The sequence below is a fragment of the Neoarius graeffei genome, chromosome 17, assembly GCF_027579695.1.
Source record: "Neoarius graeffei isolate fNeoGra1 chromosome 17, fNeoGra1.pri, whole genome shotgun sequence".
Classification (NCBI taxonomy): Eukaryota; Metazoa; Chordata; class Actinopteri; order Siluriformes; family Ariidae; genus Neoarius; species Neoarius graeffei.
Genome location: NC_083585.1, coordinates 68,716,003 through 68,741,066, shown reverse-complemented (window position 1 = coordinate 68,741,066; position 25,064 = coordinate 68,716,003). Strand labels below are relative to the sequence as shown.

The window sequence follows — 25,064 nt, the reverse complement described above, 5'->3', positions numbered from 1 at the left end:
CTTCATGGTAGTCCCACAAGCAGTTACAGGAAACTGGTATATAACAAAAGCTGTATTAGAGTCAACAGGACTACAGGGTCCTGTGTTTCTTCCAAATAGACTGATGGGATCTAGGCTTATCCTGGGAACTGTTGGGTCCCTGGCCACCAACACAAACTGGCCGTCAAGGGTACAATGGACAGTCGCTGGCAAAAAAAAAAAAAAAAAAGTCAAATCAGATGCTAAACTTACCAGTTTTCCCATAACATGCCTGACCAAAACAGTTTATAGCATTGCATTGAGAAGCATTTGTGCCAAGTTCTCCACAGAGAACCCTTTCATAGTCTTGCACTTGGCATTTGTCAACCTGGCCAGGTATCTGTGGCTGCAAAGTAGGCACCACAGGACACCAAGGAGCTTGAGGGGGAAATTTCACATGTCACAGGAAGGCAAACAGAACTCCCAAAAAAAAAAGCCCCACAAACACCAAACTTACTCCTATAGTTAGCATTTTCACCTAACTACACACACCAACATCTAGCTAATAAGAAATAGTGGCCTTTTATTTTGTCTTTTGTCCTCACTATGACTGGAGTCTCCTCCCACTCAACTAGTCATTAATCCTGTTCCAGCCGAGTGTCATCATTAACTGCATTAATGACTGCTCATGTTTTGGTGGTCATTTTAAGAGATGTTTGAAATAGATATTTGTTCAAGGTGATTGTCATATTAATAGTGTGTGAGAGTAGTGTAATGCCAATAGCTGCAAGCCTCATTCATGGCAACTAATCAATGGGGGGGGGCTCATTGTTTTAATGTATGCATTTAAATTAGCAATACATTTTGTCTCAACAAATAGGTCAAAATTGGTCTTGTGAAAAGGTGCAGAAGCTGAAAATAAAGTTTTAACATTAATCACAAAACTTAAAATTGCCTTGGGATTAAAATTGCTAAAGCAGAAATTGTTTTTCTAATTCTTCTCAATAACCACATCCAACAAGAATACTTTATTTATCACACAGAGAAATGTCTCCTCTGCCTTTAACCCATCTCATGCAGTGAACACATACGTGCAGACACAAGTGAGCAATAAGCACACACACATGCCCAGAGTAGTGCATAGCTATGCTACAGCACCTGAGTAGCAGTTGTGGGTTAGGTCCCTCGCTCAAGGGCACCTCAGCCCAACTTTCAAGCCGTGGCTGCCACATGTTAACCTAACCACATGTCTTTGAACTGTGGGGGAAACTGGAGTACCCCGAGGAAACCATGCAGACGGGGGAGAACATGCAAACTCCAGACAGAAAGGCCCCCATCAGTCACTGGCTTGAACCCAGAACCTTCTTGCTGCAAAGTGACAGTGCTAACCACTATACTACCATGCTGCCCATGATACCAAGTCTGTATACATTTTTGAAACAATGTCATGTTCGAGAGGTGGACACAGTAACTACTAGGCCAAGTTGCGGTACACACAAACATGTCTGTCTCAATGTCCTTGTGAGAACCTTCCACTGGCATAATTATTAATGCAATTAATTAATCCTGTGCATGCAACTAAAACGAACCCAAACCTTCACCTCTGGAATGAAAAGTTAACTTTTTGGCTCTTTTATTTTATTATTATTATTTTTCTTTTTTTTTGTTGTTAACAACAACAACAACCCTTTCCCTGTGGGGATCATCCACATGTCACCCACAAAGTTGAAATTGTCAGATTTTTTTTGAAAGAATTTTGTTTCCTTGTAGTGTATCAGTGTCACTACAATCACAAAGATGAAGTGAGACAAAAATCTCATCTCATCTCATTATCTGTAGCCGCTTTATCCTGTTCTACAGGGTCGCAGGCGAGCTGGAGCCTATCCCAGCTGACTACGGGCGAAAGGCGGGGTTCACCCTGGACAAGTCGCCAGGTCATCACAGGGCTGACACATAGACACAGACAACCATTCACACTCACATTCACACCTACGGTCAATTTAGAGTCACCAGTTAACCTAACCTGCATGTCTTTGGACTGTGGGGGAAACCGGAGCACCCGGAGGAAACCCACGCAGACACGGGGAGAACATGCAAACTCCGCACAGAAAGGCCCTCGCCGGCCACGGGGCTCGAACCCGGACCTTCTTGCTGTGAGGCGACAGCGCTAACCACTACACCACCGTGCCGCCCTCATGAATATATATTTTTTAATATTATTAATATTAATTAGTGCTGTCAAAGTTAACATGATAATAACGCATTAACGCGATCTCAATTTAATGCGATTAAAAAAAATAGTGCCGTTAACGCAAATTCTAATTTGGCCCTGCGAGTCACCCGTAGTTCCTGTTGAGGCTTGTTGCGCGCTGCTTCAATAAGAGTACGTGTGAGTGATGGAGAAAGGCATAGACATATAAACATCCTCACCGCCATATTGGATGGGGCAAAGTGGAGATTCTTCAACCGTCTCTGGTATAGCGTCTAGACAGTAGCCGAGAATAAAGATGCCTCGTTCATGTGCTGCATTTAACTGTACCAACAGGTTTACCATCCAAACGAGATCACATGGGATTACCTTTCACAGGTGAGACTGGAAAAATAATTTTCAATACTGTTCCTTCAGTCTTCAGTTTCCCAGCTCATCTCCACCGGGGGGGTGTAGAGTTATAAGCAGTGAGAATTAGAGAATACAGTGCCACACTATGATGAACGTTTTTGAACGTATGATGAATGTTTTTATTTTTGTTATGTTTTTTTCTTCTTTTATGGCAAATACTTCTCTTCAAAAGAAACTAATGAAGAGTAAAATAAAAAAATTTTTTATTTTCACAGTGATATGCACTTTATTTTTCATCCCTTGGTTTTCTCATCTAATATGGAAGTTATGGATGTCAGTGGCTGTGACAAGACGTGTTATGCTCTGCAATAAAAAAAAAAAAACACATTGGTACAAAGCAAGCCCATTCACTTTTTTATGCTGATAAGAGAATTACAATGGTTTTTCATGTGACAAAAATGTGCGATTAAATTGCGATTAATCGCGAGTTAACTATGACAGTCGCGACATTAATCACGATTAAATATTTTAATCGCTTGACAGCACTAATATTAATGATAATATTTACTCTTTGTGAATGTTTATAAACGTCCTGATGTTTCCATTTACCCAAAAGTGTAAATTATTAGCAACTATAGAATGTATTGAGGGTTCATGGTGGGATGGATTGTTTGTTTATATGGTTTAGTTCTAGATTTCTACCCAAGCACTCCATGGGTTTTTCCTTAGTTCCATTTGCCCAAATGGAGGGACCTTCTGGCCAAACCAGGCATTTTTCTGCCCAAGATAAGGGTTCTTTTACTCTGTGTCAAAGTTTTTTGACGTGATAAGAAGACACCCAGCCATAATCAGGGTTCTCTGTGTGAAGCAAGCTTGTGAAGTAGGCAAGATTTTTTAAAATGATCATTCACTTGATCAGTTGAAAGTATTTGAGGGTTATCACAATAAATATCACAATTGTATTGTTAAAAATAAGTAGACAATTTGAGGCATAATAGGAAACAACATTAGGATCATGATGCTTCATGGGTTTTTATTTTTAGGTTTGGGGGCAGATGTATTCATCAGACCAGTTGAAGCAGCGTTGGTTTCCATCATGACAGAAGCATTGAGGGACGCAGGTACAGAACTGAAACTCAGTGGGCATGCAGGACCACCAGACTCCACTGCAGGGGGAGCAGCTCATGTCTGCACAGGAGACGCCATAGTCTGGATAAATATACAAACTTTATTTTTAATAAATTTTGATTTAAAAAATCAGAGCTGGTGAAAGCAATCAGAATTAGTGAAGCTTACTATCACTCATTATTTCATCACTTTATAGCTGTTAAACAATCTGTTTGAGTATAGTTTTATTTCTAAGAAAATAAATTCATTAACACTCAAGAAAGAGGAAAAATAAACCAGTATTTTTTCCAGTTTTGGATGTAGTAAAACAGTTGATTAAGCAGACTCTTTTTTTCTGAATTGTTACTAAACTCATCTCATCTCCTCTAGCTGCTTTATCCTGTTCTACAGGGTCGCAGGCGAGCTGGATCCTATCCCAGCTGACTACGGGCGAAAGGTGGGGTTCACCCTGGACAAGTCGCCAGGTCATCACAGGGCTGACACATAGACACAGACAACCATTCACACTCACATTCACACCTACGCTCAATTTAGAGTCACCAGTTAACCTAACCTGCATGTCTTTGGACTGTGGGGGAAACTGGAGCACCCGGAGGAAACCCACGCGGACACGGGGAGAACATGCAAACTCCACACAGAAAGGCCCTCGCCGGCCACGGGGCTCGAACCCGGACCTTCTTGCTATGAGGCGACAGCGATAACCACTACACCACCGTGCCACCATTACTAAACTCATACCTGTAATATCTCAAAAATGTACTGAAGTAAAATCGCAATCTTGATATGATGTATTCCCTATCCTATTTATAATGCGTCTGTAAAGTTACAACACATTTTTCCAGATGGATGGATAGATGGATGGTGTACCACAAGCAAAAAGAGCAACCAAACAGGAAATATTGAGCATGAAATAAGTAACGAACACAGCATTTATCATGCAAGAAAAATGATGGAACCTAAGAAATTAAACAGTTGAAATAAACTTACAAACCCCAATCTCGTCGGAGCAATCTCCGCAATCATTCATGTTGTTACATTTCTTATCAGCAAAGATCCAGAAGCGAGGATTTCCACGCCGAAAGATCAGGTGACTCGGACGGTTGTTTGGAAGATCACCTGGAATGAGTGACTCAACTTTAAACACATCCATGACTGCAAAAATAATCAGCACGATGGAAAAGCGTGGAGATAAAGGCTTTAATGAAGTGAAAAGCTGCATACTGCATGCGAGTTTGTTCTCATCAGCTCCATTGGGACAGTTGGAGCTACCGTTACACAGCTCAGAAAGTGGGATGCAGGTCACTTTGTCATCACACAGAAATCCTGACGCGTTCTCAGCCATCCTACAGTCACGAATAGCTGAGGATGTACATGTTTATACAGAGTATTGATATTGGAAAATCATATACTTGAAAAGTACCATACAGGTTTTACATCCATAATAATAACTCAAATTATATTAAAGGTAGACTTCCTTTCAGATTTTTCAAGTGTAGGTCATAAAAAGAATTTTCCCTGACACCCAATTATTTTTGTTTAGTGGACCAAAAGCTTCTGAATTCGAATCACAGACTTCCAATTTTATTAGGTTTTTTTTTTTAAATAAAACAATTAATGAGTTTAGAGCTAGGTGGCCCTAAATTCTCCAGTATTTTTTCCTGATTCACCATGACCCAATTCAAGATACTACCGTACGTCATGCATCACGTGGTGGGCTTTCCCCGTTCACGCAAGGCATTGTGGGATACAAATTTGAAACAGGAGAGAAAAATGGAGGACGTGAGTGTGCGAATGAAATGTGAAAGACCCACTACAGTAACGGAAAGAAAGAGAGAAGAAAAGACGTTATGCTGCAAAGGAAACGCAGGACCAAACTAATAAATATGGGCGCTCAGCGAGCACCTCGGTGTGATCAGCTGTTCGTTTAGCGACAGAATGATGGAACTGTCAGTGCACGCTCAAAGGGAAACCTGTAGATGGCAGTAATGCAACACTGTGGATGCCAGCTGCTGTAAAACCCAAAAGAAGAAGAAGAAGGTAAACCTGCGCATGCGCACACGGACTTCCTCTGTCTGCTTGACTGCACGAAGCGAGCGATTTCATGCACATTATTTGCTTTAATCCCCTCAAATTAAATAACTTCCCAGCCACAGAATGGCCTGATATTTTGTGAGATATTACAGAAATAAAACAATGACTGCATTTCAGAGGGAACTAAATTTCACCGATTTTATGAAATCAAAAGGCCGTCTCGCTTTAAAGAAAAGAAAATATTAAATTCAAAACCCATTCTGATGACTACAACTAGCCAATAATAAACGCATGACTCAGGATGATTTACACCAGAGCGCTGATGAATTCTGGACTGTGATTGGTCAGAAGGTGTTGATTAATCTGACAGTAGTGCAGCTACAAATCACAAGTTTATATTTATGCACTCATTTACACATTATTGTAATTATAGTAACATCTCATTAACAGTATATGTACAGCAGACGCTCCACTGGTGATAAACGTATTTAAAAATATGTGTACTTGTTACTGTGGTGAAATTTTTTGTAAGGAAACTTTTATTATTTATTATTTTTACATTTTATTTAAAAAAATTTTATTTAGCATTCTTAAATTACTCTACTTCCAGGTGCCAGAGAGGTCGGCAGACTGTTGCAACAAGTCTCTTCCTACTCTGTCTTTTTTTTTTTTGTGGATTTTGTCTGCTATTATTTAGTCATTGTCATGCACTGTATGTTTTTTGCTGCATTTTGATTATAGCATTTTCCCTGTGCTTTTCTTTCATATATTATTTCTGACAATGATCACTTACACCCCCAGCAAGTTTTTGTCATACTGGCATGGAGCCGGTGTCCCCTCTGCTCACATACAGTGGTGCTTGAAAGTTTGTGAACCCTTTAGAATTTTCTATATTTCTGCATAAATATGACCTAAAACATCATCAGATTTTCACACAAGTCCTAAAAGTAGATAAAGAGAACCCAGTTAAACAAATGAGACAAAAATATTATACTTGGTAATTTATGTATTGAGGAAAATGATCCAATATTGCATATCTGTGAGTGGCAAAAGTATGTGAACCTCTAGGATTAGCAGTTAATTTGAAGGTGAAATTAGAGTCAGGTGTTTTCAATCAATGGGATGACAATCAGGTGTGAGTGGGCACCCTGTTTTATTTAAAGAACAGGGATCTATCAAAGTCTGATCTTCACAACACATGTTTGTGGAAGTGTATCATGGCACGAACAAAGGCGATTTCTGAGGACCTCAGAAAAAGCGTTGTTGATGCTCATAAGGCTGGAAAAGGTTACAAAACCATCTCTAAAGAGTTTGGACTCCACCAATCCACAGTCAGACAGATTGTGTACAAATGGAGGAAATTCAAGACCACTGTTAGCCTCCCCAGGAGTGGTCAACCAACAAAGATCACTCCAAGAGCAAGGCGTGTAATAGTCGGCGAGGTCACAAAGGACCCCAGGGTAACTTCTAAGCAACTGAAGGCCTCTCTCACATTGGCTAATGTTAATGTTCATGAGTCCACCATCAGGAGAACACTGAACAACAATGGTGTGCATGGTAGGGTTGCAAGGAGAAAGCCACTGCTGTCCAAAAAGAACATTGCTGTTCATCTGCAGTTTGCTAAAGATCACGTGGGCAAGCCAGAAGGCTATTGGAAAAATGTTTTGTGGACAGATGAGACTAAAATAGAACTTTTTGGTTTAAATGAGAAGCGTTATGTTTGGAGAAAGGAAAACGCTGCATTCCAGCATAAGAACCTTATCCCATCTGTGAAACATGGTGGTGGTAGTATCATGGTTTGGGCCTGTTTTGCTGCATCTGGGCCAGGATGGCTTGCCATCATTGATGGAACAATGAATTCTGAATTATACCAGTGAATTCTAAAGGAAAATGTCAGGACATCTGTCCATGAACTGAATCTCAAGAGAAGGTGGGTCATGCAGCAAGACAACGACCCTAAGGACACAAGTTATTCTACCAAAGAATGGTTAAAGAAGAATAAAGTGAATGTTTTGGAATGGCCAAGTCAAAGTCCTGACCTTAATCCAATCGGAATGTTGTGGAAGGACCTGAAGCGAGCAGTTCATGTGAGGAAACCCACCAACATCCCAGAGTTGAAGCTGTTCTGTACGGAGGAACGGGCTAAAATTCTTCCAAGCCGGTGTGCAGGACTGATCAACAGTTACCGCAAACGTTTAGTTGCAGTTATTGCTGCACAAGGGGGTCACACCAGATACTGAAAGCAAAGGGTCACATACTTTTGCCACTCACAGATATGTAATATTGGATCATTTTCCTCAATAAATGAATGACCAAGTATAATATTTTTGTCTTATTTGTTTAACTGGGTTCTCTTTATCTACTTTTAGGACTTGTGTGAAAATCTGATGATGTTTTAGGTCATATTTATGCAGAAATATAGAAAATTCTAAAGGGTTCACAAACTTTCAAGCACCACTGTATTTATGGAAGAGAGGCTGGTGAGGAACAGGAATGAGAACAGGAATTAACTTGTTCCATGGACATTCCGTAACAATAAATGGATAAAAAGTATGACATGTTGTTTATTAATTAATTTAAAAAATGGTAATCACAGGGAAATTGATGTGGTATAAGAGGAATGATACAGTTTGAGCCAAGCTGTTATAGGAAATTAAACAACTTAATGGTTGTACCAGTAACTGATTATTCACTGATTGTTTTCCTTTAACAGCATGGCATGGAGTATTTTATTCATTACTTAAACACCACACTGGATTCACTAAACACATAAAAGGTAATAAAGTGTTCAGCTCTTTAATGAAACATGACACTGATGATGACTTGTGAAGAGAATATCACACATGCAGGAGTTTTTGAGATGCTGAGCGTGAAGGTGATGCTGACTCCGAGAATTCCGAGGCCAATACAGCACAGCAAAATGGCTGAAACACACAGAGCTGTTCGGCTGCAGCATCGATGGCCAGCGCAACCTGAGAATGTTAAAATCAACATTGACAGATATGCAAACTATTCAGCAACTCTTCTTATGTTCTATTCCCTGGTTTTATCTAGCATGTGTCTGTGGAGTTATGTCCAGTCTAGTAGATATTAAAATTAAGATTATATATTAAATAATATATTAAGATATTATGTATAAAATAGAAATACACAAAATTTGGGGTGGGTGAGTGGGTGTGTGTTGGACCTCAGCTTTCAAAATGCTACTAATAAGTTGTCTTTGTTAGTTTACATTAACTTAAATAAGCCAAAACTAGCTTTAAATAAGAAAATAATGTAATGTTTAAAAATAATAATAATAAAAGGTAAGGTAAGCTTTTTATGTGCTTCAGAAAACAACTCATTAAATGAGAAAATATGAAAATATATACCAGTAAAAAAGTAATGCATCCATGAAATCCATCCAAATGTAAAAAGCATGGCATTATTAACACCTATTAACATTAATAAACTATATTTATGTTATATTTATGAATATTTTATGTTTTGATTCATGTACCTTACCATTCTTTGATCTTTCAGATGACTCAAATGTACTGGTGTGTTGCTGTGATAAAATAGTAATTATGATTATTAATAATGACCATAATTATCTTTCAGTTTAAATCAATGTCATTGTTCTTTATCGTGCTAATTATATCCAAAACATTTCCAGCTGAACTCACCTGTGGATGCGTCCTGTTAAATGTCATATTCCACAAACCGGATCAGATCAGCGGCTCGTTTTCTGACACACAGAGTTGCCCGTTTCTCAGTAACAACATTAGCACTTTAACATGGTGGTTTCTCTGGCACTGGCTCTGTTATGCCTACACAAATAAAAACCAGCACACCTTCGGGTGCACCACATCAACGAGCTGCTATTGAGACTGCACAGATGCACACACACACACACACACACACACACACACACACACACACACACGTTCATTATACCTTTGCAAGCTGCTGTATGTCCTCTGAGTTGTGCATTACTGTGGCTAAATAACAACTCATATAGATGATATGTGTAACACCGATCATCACTTTACAGTTAAGGCTGTCTGGGGTTGCTTCCTTGGTCACAGAAAAAAGAAACTTGCATCGAATAAGCCTGACTTTGATACTCTATAAACTGATCTAGAGATACGTCAAGGCTCCATATGGAAACATACTTCCAAAATGTTGACCTTTTTTTTTAATATAGCCTCATCATGTGTCTCTAAGATGTCTTGGTCAATCAGTCAGCCGGTCTTACCAACTTGGGAAGTTCTATCCGCTGCATGACCACTGCATTCTTGGACCTCAGGTTTTTGGACCTGTTGGATGTACACTATAAGGCCAAAAGTATGCGGACACCCACCCGACTACTCAGAACCATAGGTCTTTGTTTCCATCAATGAACAGTTGATAACTTCAAGAAAACAGACTTCATGTTAAAACTATAATGAATTTCCTGGTTACACAGTTATACATTATGACTTTATTGGACACTGTTATAGAAGTGAGTTATTTATAATCACACTATCTGTTATCCCCCAGATGAGGATGGGTTCCCTTTTGAGTCTGGTTCCTCTCGAAGTTTCTTCCTCATGTCGTCTGAGGGAGATTTTCCTCACCACCGTTGCCACAGGTTTGCTGTTATAATAAGCTTCACTCTTCTAGGAAGGCTTTCCACTAGATTTGTGCTCATTCAAGGCAATAAACAGTACAAAAAAAGGAATAATTTCCAATAAAAATATACTATTTAAACATTTAAATACAATAATGACAGATGTAATGAAAGAAAGAAAGCACAACTTTATTCATCACACATTTGTGAAATTTCCTCTCTGCATTTAACCCATCTGGGGCAGTGAACACACACACACACACACACACACACACACACACACACACACACACACACACACACACACGTGAGCAATGACCACACACACACACACACACACACACACACACACACACACACACACACACACACACACATACCCAGAGCAGTGGGCAGCCATGCTAACAGCGCCCAGGGAGCAGTTGGGAGTTCGGTGCCTTGCTCAAGGGCACCTCAGCCCAAGGCCGTCCCATATTAACCTAACCTGCATGTATTTGGACTGTGGGGGAAACCAGAGCACCCAGAGGAAACCCATGCAGACACAGGGAGAACATGCAAACTCCACACAGAAAGGCCCTTGCCGGCCGCTGGGTTCGAACCCAGAACCTTCTTGCTGTGCCGCCCTGTGGTAGTAAAATAATGGTGCACCCCTAATGGCGCTAAAATAAAATGTTAACTATTTAAACAAAATCATCATGAAAGATATTTTTAAATAATTTTATCTTCAATATGAATTAAATAGCAATAGATAAATATACACCTATCAGCCATAATGTTAAACCCACTGACAGGTGAAGTGAATGACACTGATAATCTTACATTACAACATTAACATTAACAATGAGATTGATTATCTTATATTACAACGGCGCCTGTAAAGGAGTGGGACATATCTGTATTAGGCAGCAAGAGAACAATCAGTTCTTGAAGTTGATGTGTTGGAAGCAGGAAAAATGGGCGAGTGTAAGGATCTGAGTGACTTTGATAAGAGCCAAATTGTGATGGTGAGATGACTGGGTCTGAGCATCTCCAAACTGGCACATCTTGTGGGGTGTTCCCGGTATGTAGTGGTTAGTACCAAACAAAAGTGGTCCAAGGAAGGACAACCGGTGAACCAGCGACAGGGTCATGGGTGTCAAAGGGTCATTGATTCACATGGGGCACTAAGGCTAGCCCATATGGTCCAATCCCATAGAAGAGCTACTGAAGAATGGTGAAGAGGGTTTTCTTAGATCTTCATTATTTTTGGCCTGGTATAATTCTCTGCCTGATGGACAGTTTTTCCCAATGGACCAACGATTTGTGTCAAAACCAGAGCCACAAAACAGGTATTTATGAGCTCAGGTCACAGATAAGGGGTAAAACCTATAGTATACAGTCAAACCAGAAAGTCTGCACACCCCTTTCACCTTCTCCACATTTTATTGCGTTACAGACTTATTCTACAATAGATTGAGTTCATTTTTTGTCACAAAATTCTACACAAAATAGCCCATAATGACAAAGTGAAAGCAGGTTTTTAGAAAATATGCAATTTTATTTTATTGACAAAACTAGGTTATTTTGGGGTTACATATCTGTACACACCCTTAGTCTAATACTTGGTTGATGCACCTTTGGCAGCAATTACAGCTTCAAGGCATCTTGGGAAAGAAGCTACGAGCTTGGCACACTTGTTTCTGGACATTTTTGCCCATTCCTCTTGGCATATCCTTGCAAGCTCTATCAGCTTGGATGGGGAGCATCGGTACACAGCCATTTTCAGCTGTGTGCTTTGGGCCATTGTAATGATGGAAGGTAAACCTTCACCCCAGTCTGAGGTCCAAAGCGCTCTGGAGCAGGTCTTCTTCAAGGATCTCAGTGTACTTAGCTGCATTCATCTTTCTCTCTATCAGGACTAGTCGCCCCATTCCTGCTGCTAAAAAACATCCTCACATCATGATGCTGCCACCACCATGCTTCACTGTAGAGATGGCATTAGCCAGGTTATGAACGGTGCCTGGTTTCCTCCAGACGTGACACTTGATATTCAGGCCAAAACATTCAATTTTGGTTTCATTAGACCAGAGAATCTTGTTTCTCATGGTTTGAGAGTCCTCTAGGTGCCTTTTGGCAAACTCCAAGTGGGCTGTCATGTGCCTTTTACTAAGGAGTGGCTTCCATCTGGTCACTCTACCATAAAGGCCTGATTTGTGGAGTGTTGCCTGGATGGTTGATCTTCTGAAAGGTTCTCCCATCTCCACAAGGATATGCTGGAGCTCTGTCAGAGTGACCCTCGGGTTCCTGCTCACCTCCCTGGCCAAGGCCCACCTTCCCCGATCGCTCACTTTGGCCGAGTGGCCAGGTCTAGGAAGATTCTTGGTGATCCCAAACTTCTTCCATTTACGAATGATGGTGGCCACTGTGCTCTTTGGGACCTGTAACGCTGCAGCAATTTTTCTGTACCCTTCTCCAGATCTATGCCTTGACACAATCCTGTTTCTGAGGTCTGCAGATAATTCCTTTGACCCCGTGGCTTGGAGTTTGCTCTGACATGCACTGTCAACTGTGGGACCTTATACAGGCAGGTATTGACAATCCCCAATCATGTCCAATCAATTGAATTACCACAGGTGGACTCCAATTAAGTTGTAGAAACATCTCAAACAGTATCCGTGGAAACAAAATGCACCTCAGGTCACTTTTGGGTGTCATATCAAAGGGTGTGCACACTTGTGTACATATGATAGTTTACATTTTGATTTTTAACAAATTAGCACAAATGTCTAAAAATCTGCTTTCACTTTGTCATTATGGGCTATTTTGTGTAGAATTTTGTGACAAAAAAATGAATTCAATCTATTATAGAATAAGTCTTTAATGTAATAAAATGTGGAGAAAGTGAAAGGGGTGTGCAGACTTTCTGGCTTGACTGTAGAATAGACAGGATGGAATGTGTGTGTGTGTGTGTGTGTGTGTGTGTGTGTGTGTGTGTGTGTGTGTGTGTGTGTGTGTGTGTGTGTGTGTGTGTGTGTGTGTTTGAGGCTTCAGAGGCCCACAGTACCATCCTTATCTTTCTTATGACTTTGGGGTGAAGAATTTTAGCATAAAAGGTTTTTTGTAAGTGTTTTGTGAGGGACAGGAGGCTGGGAAAAAATAGAATATCTATAGAATACAGAAAACAGAATAGATATTCTATCTGGTAACACTGACTTGTTCCCTAGTAGACAAAAGAACATTTCCACCACCACCTGGATTATATCCAATGGATCTAAGAGAACGCTTTCTCATGTCACAATTTCCAGTACATTGTGTGGTTTTTTTCCCCCTATTTTAACATTTTCCTCTGCCTTCCAAAGAGGAAGGCAGAGGAAAGCCTGGACGAACAATATCACCGAGTGGACCCAGAGGAGCCTCCTAGAGAACATCCAAGCCACAAGTGACTGGAAGAATTGGAAGAGGATATCGACCTCAGCGGCTGCCATGTCTCCCCGATGACGCCAGTCAAGGGATGAGTGAGAGTGAGTCTGTGATTTTAACATATTGATGAATAAAACTGCTTATACTGAGAAAGCTGAAACATTTTGTGTACTTTACAGTAAATGTCATTTGAGTATTGAAATATAGGGTTTAATATAGGGTTTAAATCCCTAACATGTATCTCTACAATTAATTATTTGTTTTTTTCTGAGAAAAAGCATATATAAGCTTAAAGCGTGAAGTGACAGAATTATCCAGTTCCATCGTCATTTCCTGCTGAGGAATATTTACCCAATCTGACCATCTCAATGCAACATGATAAAGCTCTATACAGTATTACCAATAATATCTGATCAAATCTGATGTACTTCAAGACACAATCCATGTAAGGAGAACATACAGTACCGGATTTATTACCAAGTTAAAGGTCGCAGATCTTAAACCAGCAGCTTGGCTGTAACAGATGTGTCTCGTGTCATGTCTTTGTGAGTCAGTGTGGGTTTTGAGCTCGTCTGACTTTCCCACACTCAGACCTCTGTGCTGAGATCAATGGAGTACAAAAGCTTCAGAGTCCTGAATGAACCGTTACTGATGACGAAACACACCGAGTCTGACGTCACTCACCATCTGGAGACGAGTCTGAACGTGTTGCTATAAAATCTTTTCAGGTTTACATCATATACTAACATGGTAGCACTTTATGGAAAAATCACAAACATTACACATGATCATGTGAGTAATATGAATATGTGATCACTTGTGAAAAATAAGTGAAAGTGTATTTCAGCATGTCATACCGTCATAGAAAAATAATTTTCATATCTTACATGCTTCTGTTAAGAATGTTGACCTTAGTCCAGTTTGGACACAAACAGTTAAGAAAACATCTATAAAATATCAATAACATGTCAGGTGACGGAGCCGATCAAAAATGCACAGAGCAATAAATAGTGTGATTCTGCTCTCCTGCACTTTCCCACACTTTTCCCATGGAGATGAAGCTCTGGACAATAGAAGTGTGTCCAGTCAGATGCTAACGATCCTGATCCTGACAGGCTTGTTCACATGCATGATGAAAAGTCTTTATTATCCATGAGAGAAACACTGAAACTTCAGAAATGTGGACTCAATATTCGTACAGCTTCCTCAACTTTCTCTATAATGAGCAGAAAAGCTGTTGATTTGGACAAACATTATTTTTTTTTCGAGAGAATGTTATTCTAATTATTTTATATTATTTTTCCATGATCTTGGATTGTCCTGTTAAATTAAGATCCCACAAATACTACATGATGGTGACTGAATTTCCTGTTAACTTTTAACATACTAAAAAGTAAATCTAATAATATAAACTGTTTATGAATTTGCTATTTAGTGGTGGGTTTGATGCTTCATTAATGAAATGCTTCCTGAATATACTGTTTGTTAAAGTAAGGGAGTCAGAAGTTATTAACATTTTGAATATTATCAGATTTCTAGAAAAATTTCTAAAAAGCACATCCTGTCTAAATTCATTCAGTACTTTGGTTAGAAAACATGACACATTTGAGAAGAATAAAGGAGCAACTTAGACTTAACTGCTTTATTAGTTCAGTACATACAAATGATTTCTCATAGTTCAGAAAACAGGTGAAAAACATATCAAAACTTTCACTTGAGTTCTTCAAGACACATGGCATCATCATAGAGCTGAGTTTCAACAACTTATCTTTACAAAAGACACAGGAAACATTTTCAACAGCTAAAATCTGTTAAATATAAAGATATTTCTCAACAGTAATTACCAAGAAATAGTAATAAAACATCAAGTGTCTCAACAGATACTGTCATTGACAAGGTTTCAGTTTCATATGTCATGGTACCATACAATATATACAAAAAAAAACTTACTTAAATTTTAAAAAATAAATCTTAATTTAAATCAAGATATTATGGTGATAAACTAACACTAAAATTACATTTCATAGAAATTAAAATTTTAAAGCGTAGAATGTGATCACCTTCATAGAAGTAATGAAATGCTTATGTACTATACATTATGCCCGACGAGATAAGTGCAGTGTATTTAATCAGAATGGACATAGTAAGTGTATTATCTGGTGTAATTGTCATCCTAAATGTGATCATACATGATCAAAAATAATAAATTTTATTTGAAAAAATTTTTAAATATTGTGTAATTGTTATCAATAATACAAAAGTGATTTGTGTCCGAATAAGGACAACGCTACACAATATTATTCCAGTGTTTTTTTTCCAAAAATGGAATAATTTATATTTTATATTTATGTCTAATATCAACATGCGTTGTCTAAATCCAGCCACTGGGGGTGCATAAGCATACGCTTGGTGCCGGTCCCAAGCCCGGATAAATTGGAGAGGGTTGCGTCAGGAAGGGCATCCGGCATAAAACTATGCCAAATCTAACATGCGGAATGAAAAGAGAAATACCATACCGGATCGGTCGTGGCCCGGTTAACAACGACCACCTCTGGTACTGTTGGTCAACAGGGTGCCGGTAGAAAGTGTGCTACTGTTGTGCCAAAACAGAGAAGGAGAAAGAGAGGGGGGAGGCATGTTAGTAGAAAGCGTGAAAGATGGAAGGGAAGGAGCTTAGAATTGAGGGTAGGAACACTGAATGTGGGAACATTGGCAGAGCGAGAGAGTTAGCAGGTATGATGGAAAGAAGGAAGTTGGACATTTTGTGTGTGCAGGAGACGAGGTGGAAAGGAAGCAAGGCCAAGAACATTGGAGATGGATGCAAGTTGTTTTATTATGGAGTCAATGGAAAGAGAAATGGTGTTGGTATTGTTTTGAGGGGAGAGCTGGTCAACAGTGTGATTGATGTGAAGAGGGTGTCAGATAGAGTGATAGGCATGAAGTTGGAGATTCAAGGAGTGGTAATCAATGTTGTGAGTGCGTACGCCCCACAGGTTGGATGTGAGAATGAAGAGAACTCTTTCTGGGAAAAGATGGATGAAGTGGTAGAAAGTATACCGAGGGAGGAGCGCATGCTGATAGGAGCAGATTTCAACGGACATGTTGGCGAGGGAAACAGAGGAGATGAGGACGTGATGGGCAGATATGGTGTAAGAGAGAGAAATGTGGAAGGGCAAATGGTGGTTTGTGATGGCTCCAGCCACACATGGTAACATCAGCCCTCACTCTTCCAATGCACATTATTAATTTCTTTTGGTACATTATAGATTTGCTGCACATTTTGTTGTTTGCAGTCACATGTGCTATCATGCTCAAATAACTCAGTTCACATTTTGTTTTATTTATTTATTTTATTAGTTTACTTTCTTTAGCCTTACATTGTTTTATATGGGTGCACACATTTTAACACTGTAAGGTTATATTATTTGTTTGGCACTAATCATGTGTTTTTTTGTCTTGAGTTACCTGGTTGAGTGTTGGGGGCGGTCCCTTCCTGTTTGGGCAAAGGCGTGGCTGAGGGCTGAGAAAACCTAAGTCTCGGCGCCGACGAATTGGGCCGTACTATATCTCCCGTGTGCCTGAGGGGGGAATTTGGCCTTAGCTGCTTTGTTCTGTGTTATGATTTAAGCTTATGTATTTAGTTTATCCCCTTTTTGTGTCTTTTGGTTTGGCCAAGCCGATATATCTTCCCTTTTGTCTCATTGTGTTAAGTCAGTCTTTGTTTAGTTAAAGTCACGTTAGTTTTGTGTCTTATGTCTTCATACTTTTGTTGATTTATTTTATAGGCCTAATTTTCAGTTTGTGGCTTTTATTTATCTTTGATCATTTTCTGGGTAATAAAAACCCTTTACTTTGAACTAAACCTCCTTGTGTCCTTATGCCTCACTGATCGGTTCCCTCACAACTGGTGTCAGAAGTGGGATCTTCCAGTGACGGACACAGGAGTTTTTTTTTCTTTGGTTTTTTTGAAAAAAAAAAAATTCCCCAACAAAAAGAGAATGATTCGTTCTGGAAGAACAAGAACAAAAGAACAAGAAGCAGCTGCAAGCCAAGCGGCCCAGGAAAAGTCAGCAGATGGCGATGTGGGAAGATCTGGAGAATCAGAACGGGAAGAGGCCGAAGATGGAGGTAGAGAACCAACCCTTGCGGACCTGGCGGGCATTCTCCGTGCACACATGGGGCAGCAGGAGGCTCGAGATGAGAAGCAGAGGGAGATGGTTGCAAGACAAGAACGAAGGTTTAAAGCACTTCAGCACCAGTTTCAGATGCTGCAGCTAGAGGTACAAGCTCGAACATCCCCATTACCAACTGACTCTGATCCAGATCTTGAGGCTCCGTCCAGCAGACCTCACTTGCAAGCTCAGGTTGAGTCCACATTTATTGCTGATGCAACTACGACTGCAACAGGTCAGGTTCGTCCACGTCATGGGCCTAAATTAGAAAAATTAACTGAAAATGACGATATTGAACATTTTCTCATTACATTTGAACGTATTGCTGTAGTTTGCCGATGGCCAAAAGTAGATTGGGTTTTTCACTTGATGCCTTTGTTAACTGGTAAGGCTAGAAGTGCTTATGTGCATATGGACATTGATGACTCTCTTGAATATGACAAAGTTAAAACAGCTATTCTCTCTAAATATGACATTAACCCTGAGACCTATAGACAAAGATTCCGTTCCCTAGAGGTGAATCCTGATGAAAGTCCTAAGGAGCTGTATGTGAGGCTTAAGGAGCTCTATGGAAAGTGGATCCAGCCAAAAGGTAAAACAATTCATGATGTGAGTGAAATGATCATATTGGAGCAGTATTTGAGAATGGTGTCCCCTGAGCTTCAGGTCTGGATTAAAGAGCACGACCCTGCTTCGGCAATGGAGGCTGCTAGGTTGGCTGATGTCTTTGTGGCGGCACGAAAGAAGGGGCAGCCGTGGAGCCACAATTCATGGAAGACAACAAGAGACAGCCGTAAAACCATCCAGCAGTACTATCCGAAGCTAGAGGCCAGTGGGGGTAAGCCACTCATAGGAGAGAGTCAATCCATGCCCAAGCCACAAAAGCCAGCCGGTAAGAAACCCATCTGTTACCTATGTGGAGTTGAGGGCCACACTAAGCCTATGTGTCCTAAAAACACAGCAAGGTCTCACAATATGTGTGTGGTGCCACGGCCTAGTGTCAATTCAGTTCATATTAATGAGCAAGATGCTAAGATGATTGATGTCGAAGTTAACGGGACTGTTCTTAAAGCCTTAATTGATACTGGGAGTGGTCAGACCCTGGTGCACAGGAAATTTGTGCCTCCTTATATTGTCAGTACCAATGACGCTGTGCCGATTTGCTGTGTGCATGGAGACGAGAAGTGCTATTCCACAGCCGAGATGTACATTAGAGTTGAAGATCAAACCTATCTATTGAATGTTGTGGTTGCTGATAATTTGCCTTACCCTGTCGTACTAGGCCGAGATCTCCCAGTGTTGCTTGATTTGTTGGAATCGGACAAGAACCTGAAGTGTTGTGCTGCTGTCACTAGAGGGCAAGTTAAGAAGTCTAATGAGCATCAGGAGATCCTCAGCACCCTGCCATTTTACAATCATGAGTTGGAGACAAAACCCGGGAAGTCTCGTAAGACTCGTAGGCAGAGAAGACGGGAGAAATTTCTTCACACAGCGCTGGAACTTCCAACTAATGTTGAACCTGAATCACCTCTAGGATTTCAGATACCAGTCGAGATCATTGACATGCAGAAAGGTGATAATTCTTTAGCTCCTCTTTTTTCAGAAAATCAGTGAGGAGGAACAAGGAGCTGATCCGGATGGGAACAAGGAGGCGTACATTCTCCAGAAGGGTATCCTCTACCGCCAGCAGGGGTCAGTGTTGCAGCTTGTGGTCCCCCAAGCAGCTAGAGACATCATATTGCAGCTTGGGCATGCCGTTCCCTGGGCTGGCCACCTGGGTAAGCATAAAACCACAGCTCGCATTAAACGTCATTTTCACTGGCCCAGTCTATACAGAGATGTTGCCCAGTACTGCAAAAGTTGTCCAGAATGTCAAATAACATCTTCTAATCTCCCACCCAGAGCTCCACTCCAACCGCTCCCCATTATCAGTACGCCATTTGAACGCCTTGGAATGGATATTGTTGGTCCTGTTGAGAAAAGTAAAGCTGGAAACCGATACATGCTGGTCATAACAGACTATGCGACCAAGTACCCAGAAGTTTTCCCATTGAAGTCTATAAAAGCCAGATCAGTTGCTTTTTGTCTGGTGCAGTTCTTCTCTAGAATGGGTTTTCCACGAGAAATTCTTACTGATCGTGGAACTAATTTTATGTCAACTCTCTTAAAACAGGTCTATCATTTGCTGGGAATCAGGAGCCTGAGAACTACGCCATACCACCCGCAAAGTGATGGGCTGACAGAACGCTTCAATAAGACCTTGAAGCAGATGCTGAGGAAGTTTGTCAGCAGCAGTGGTACTGATTGGGACCTCTGGCTGCCATACCTCTTGTTCGCGTACCGTGAAGTTCCCCAAGCTTCAACGGGTTTCTCTCCTTTTGAACTTCTCTATGGGCATGAGGTCCAAGGGCCTCTGTCTTTGTTGAGGGAGATCTGGGAGGGTGACCAGGGGAGAGAGAAGGCTGTTAATGTTGTGTCCTATGTTGTCCAGATGCGGGAGCATTTGCAGAAGATGAGTGAGCTCGCCCAGGTACATATGGCGGAAGCCCAGCAGCAACAGAAGGGCTGGTATGACCAGAAGGCCCACCAAAGATCCTTCAGCCCTGGCCAGAAGGTGTTGGTGCTCCTCCCAAGCAGTGATAGCAAGCTGCTAGCAAAATGGCAAGGCCCATTTGAGGTGCAGAAGAAACTTGGGCCAACGACATATCAGATCTCCACTCCAGGTCAGTCACGCCATTGTAGGGTGTTACACGTGAACCTCCTGAAGGAGTGGGTACAGAGACCTGAAAAGAGAACAGATGTAATGCTGGTTAGAAGTATACTGGAGGAAGAGGAAGTAGACGATCAGTACTTACCCCCTGCTGGTGATCTGGTGAATTTCGATCTTAGCCACCTCCCAGAGGGTCAGCAGCTCCAGGTGAGGGCGATCTGCAGTCCTGAGGTGTTCCAGGAGAGACCAGGGAGAACTGATCTTGTTGTCCATAATATTGTTCTTAAAGAAGGTGCTTCTGCAAAACATCTCAGTTATAGGATCCCAGAGCACCTGTTGACCGCACTGAAGGGGGAGGTGGATGTCATGCTCTCCCAGGGTGTCATAGAGCCTTCCAGAAGTGAATGGTGCAACCCAGTAGTCCTTGTGCCGAAAAAGGACGGCAGCATAAGATTCTGCATCGACTTCAGGTATCTCAACTCTGTTTCCCAATTCGATTCTTATCCGACGCCAAGGATTGATGACCTGTTAGAACGTCTGGGCAAAGCAAAATTCTTGACTACCATCGATCTTTGTAAGGGCTACTGGCAGGTCCCTCTGTCTCAGCAGTCATGGGAGCTAACAGCTTTCCGGACTCCGTGGGGGCTGTTTCAGTTCACTGTACTTCCATTTGGGCTCCATGGTGCCGCAGCCAGTTTCCAGAGGCTGATGGACCAGGTGCTCTGTGATTTTTCTGATTTTGCAGCTGCATATTTGGATGACATAGTCCTTTACAGTAACAGCTGGGACCAGCACCTGGAACATCTGAGCCTTGTCTTGGGACGTCTCCGCTCCGCTGGGCTGACGGTCAATCCGGCCAAGTGCGTCTTTGCAGCGTCTGAGACAGAATACCTGGGCCATACGGTAGGGAATGGATCAATAAGACCACAGGTCAGTAAGGTCCAAGCCATTGAGTCATGTCCTCTACCACAGACAAGGAAGCAGCTCCGTTCCTTTCTTGGGATGGCTGGCTTCTACCATCGCTTTATCCCTCAGTTCTCCATCAGGGCAGCGCTTCTCACCGACATGACCGGGACCCGGAACCCAAATCAAGTTCAATGGATGGAGGAAGCGGTGGCAGCGTTTCATGATATCCGTCAGTCATTGAATAAGCAGCCAGTGTTGTTTAGTCCTGATTTCAATGATGTCTTCATCTTGCAGACTGATGCTTCTGACAGAGGCTTGGGAGCCGTGCTTCTCCAGGGGCCCCCAGAGGATCGCCATCCAATCGCCTACATTAGTAGGAAGCTGTTTCCCCGGGAGGTCCGGTATTCAACGATAGAAAAGGAGGCGCTGGCTATAAAGTGGGCCCTTGATTCCTTTCGCTATTATCTCCTTGGTAGAGAGTTTACGCTGGAGACGGATCATAAGGCGCTCCAGTGGATGGAGAAGATGAAAGATGCCAATGGAAGAATTACCCGATGGTACCTGGCTCTCCAACCATTCCGCTTCTGTATCCGGCACATCCCAGGCAAAGAAAATCTGACAGCTGACTATCTTTCTCGCAGTACCAGCGAGAGTCCTGAAGGAGGGGAGTGTGTGATGGCTCCAGCCACACATGGTAACATCAGCCCTCACTCTTCCAATGCACATTATTAATTTCTTTTGGTACATTATAGATTTGCTGCACATTTTGTTGTTTGCAGTCACATGTGCTATCATGCTCAAATAACTCAGTTCACATTTTGTTTTATTTATTTATTTTATTAGTTTACTTTCTTTAGCCTTACATTGTTTTATATGGGTGCACACATTTTAACACTGTAAGGTTATATTATTTGTTTGGCACCAATCATGTGTTTTTTTGTCTTGAGTTACCTGGTTGAGTGTTGGGGGCGGTCCCTTCCTGTTTGGGCAAAGGCGTGGCTGAGGGCTGAGAAAACCTAAGTCTCGGCGCCGACGAATTGGGCCGTACTATATCTCCCGTGTGCCTGAGAGGGGAATTTGGCCTTAGTTGCTTTGTTCTGTGTTATGATTTAAGCTTATGTATTTAGTTTATCCCCTTTTTGTGTCTTTTGGTTTGGCCAAGCCGATATATCTTCCCTTTTGTCTCATTGTGTTAAGTCAGTCTTTGTTTAGTTAAAGTCACGTTAGTTTTGTGTCTTATGTCTTCATACTTTTGTTGATTTATTTTATAGGCCTAATTTTCAGTTTGTGGCTTTTATTTATCTTTGATCATTTTCTGGGTAATAAAAACCCTTTACTTTGAACTAAACCTCCTTGTGTCCTTATGCCTCACTGATCGGTTCCCTCACATGGTTGATTTTTCAAAGAGGATGAATTTGGCAATAGTCAATACATACTTTGAGAAGAAAGAGCAGCACAGGGTGACGTTTAAGAGTGGAGGAAGATCTACACAGGTGGACTACATACTCTGCAGAAGGGGCAACCTGAAGGAGATTGGAGACTGTAAAGTGATGGCAGGGGAGAGTGTAGCTAGACAACATCAAGTGGTCGTGTGCAGGATGATCTTGAAAGTGAAAAAGAGGAAGCGTGAAATAGTGGAGCCGAAGATTAAGTGGTGGAAACTAAAAGAGGTTGAACATCAGAATGAGTTTAGGGAAGAAATGAGACGAGCATTGAGTGGTCATGGAAGTCTACCAGAAGATTGGAATACTACTGCTGTACTAGTAAGAGAGGCAGCAAGGAAGGTGCTAGGGTGGTCATCAGGAAGGAGGAAGGAAGACAAGGAGACATGGTGGTGGAACAAAGAAGTGCAGGAAATTATAAAAGAGAAGAGGCTAGCAAAGAAGAATTGGGACGAGCAGAGAGACGAGGAAAGCAGGCGGTTATACAGAGAGATGAGACAGAAGACAAAAAGAGCGGAAGCAAAGGTGAAAGCAGATGTATACCAGGAGTTGTACGAAAGACTGGAGACCAAAGAAGGAGAGAAAGACCTGTACAGACTAGCTAGGCAGAGAAACAGGGAAGTGAGGGATGTACAGCAGGTAAGAGTGATGAAAAATGTAAATGGAAATGTGCTGACAAACAAAGAGAGTGTATTAAGAAGGTGGAAAGAGTACTTTGAGGATTTATTAAATGAGGAGAATCCAAGAGAGAAAAGGTCAGATTCGTTGGAGACAGCAAATCAGGAAGCAGAGTTGGTTAGTAAGGATGAGGTGAGGGCAGCCATGAAAAGAATGAAGACTGGGAAAGCAGTCGGACCGGATGGTATCCCAATTGAGGCTTAGAGATGTTTGGGTGAGATGGGTGTGGAGTTCCTAACAAGATTGTTTAATAAGATCCTAGAGAATGAGAAAATGCCAAATGAATGGAGAAAGAGTGTGCTAGTCCCAATATACAAGAATAAGGGAGATGTGCAGAGCTGCAGTAATTACAGAGGAATAAAATTGATAAAATAAAATCTGTATAAAATCTGAATAAAATCTGTAACAGCAGTACGGGTTTATGCCAGGGAAGAGCACATCGGATGCAATTTTTGCTTTAAGAATGTTAATGGAGAAGTACAGAGAAGGCCAGAGAAAGCTACCATACATTGTGTGTTTGCAGACCTGGAGAAGGCATACGATAGAGTGCCGAGAGATGAGTTATGGTATTGTATGAGAAAGAGTGGAGTGAATGAGAAGTATATTAGAGTGGTGCAAGACATGTATGAGAACAGTGAAACAGCAGTGATGTGTGCAGTTGGAACAACTGAATTGTTCAAGGTGAAGGTGGGACTCCATCAAGGATCTGCTTTGAGTCCTTTTTTGTTTGCCATAGTGATGGATAGCTTGACGGACGAAGTGAGGCAAGAGTCACCATGGAACATGATGTTTGCAGATGATATTGTGATATGTGGTGAAAGTAGAAAGGAGGTTGAGTTGGGTTTGGAGAGATGGAGGGATGCATTGGAACAAAGAGGAATGAAAGTGAGCAGGAGCAAAACAGAACACATATGCATCAATGAGAATGGGGATGAGAGTGTAGTGAAGATGCAAGGAGTAGACGTAAAGAAAGTTGGTGAATTCAAGTACCTGGGGTCAACTGCGCAGGAAAATGGGGGCTGCGATAGTGAGGTGAGAAAGAGAGTGCAGGCAGGGTGGAGCAGTTGGAGAAGGATTTCGGGAGTCATTTGTGATCGGAAAGTCCCAGCAAAAGCGAAAGGTAAGATGTATAAGACAGTAGTGAGACCAGCTGTGATGTATGGATTGGAGACCGTACCCTTAACGAAGAGACAGGAGGCAAAGTTGGAGGAGGCGGAGTTGAGGATGTTAAGGTTTGCGATGGGAGTGATGAGCTTGGACAGGATAAAGAACGAGTACATCAGAGGGACAGCACATGTAGAGAGCTTGGGAATGAAGCTAAGAGAGATGAGACTGAGATGGTATGGGCACATCCTGAGAAGAGATGCAGAGCATGTGGGAAGGAGAATGTTGAGGATGGAGCTGCCAGGCAAACAAAAACAAGGAAGGCCAAAGAGGAGATACATGGATGTGGTGAGAGAGGACATGAAAGTGGCAGGTGTGGTAGAGA

The 25,064-nt window shown here is 41.5% G+C and overlaps 1 protein-coding gene across 1 annotated transcript in view; it reads left to right on the top strand.

Annotated features, from left to right (window-relative positions):
* LOC132864475 (NLR family CARD domain-containing protein 3-like) overlaps positions 1-25,064 on the top strand; it is a 1,256,659-nt gene that overhangs the window by 198,567 nt on the left and 1,033,028 nt on the right. The window lies entirely within an intron of this gene.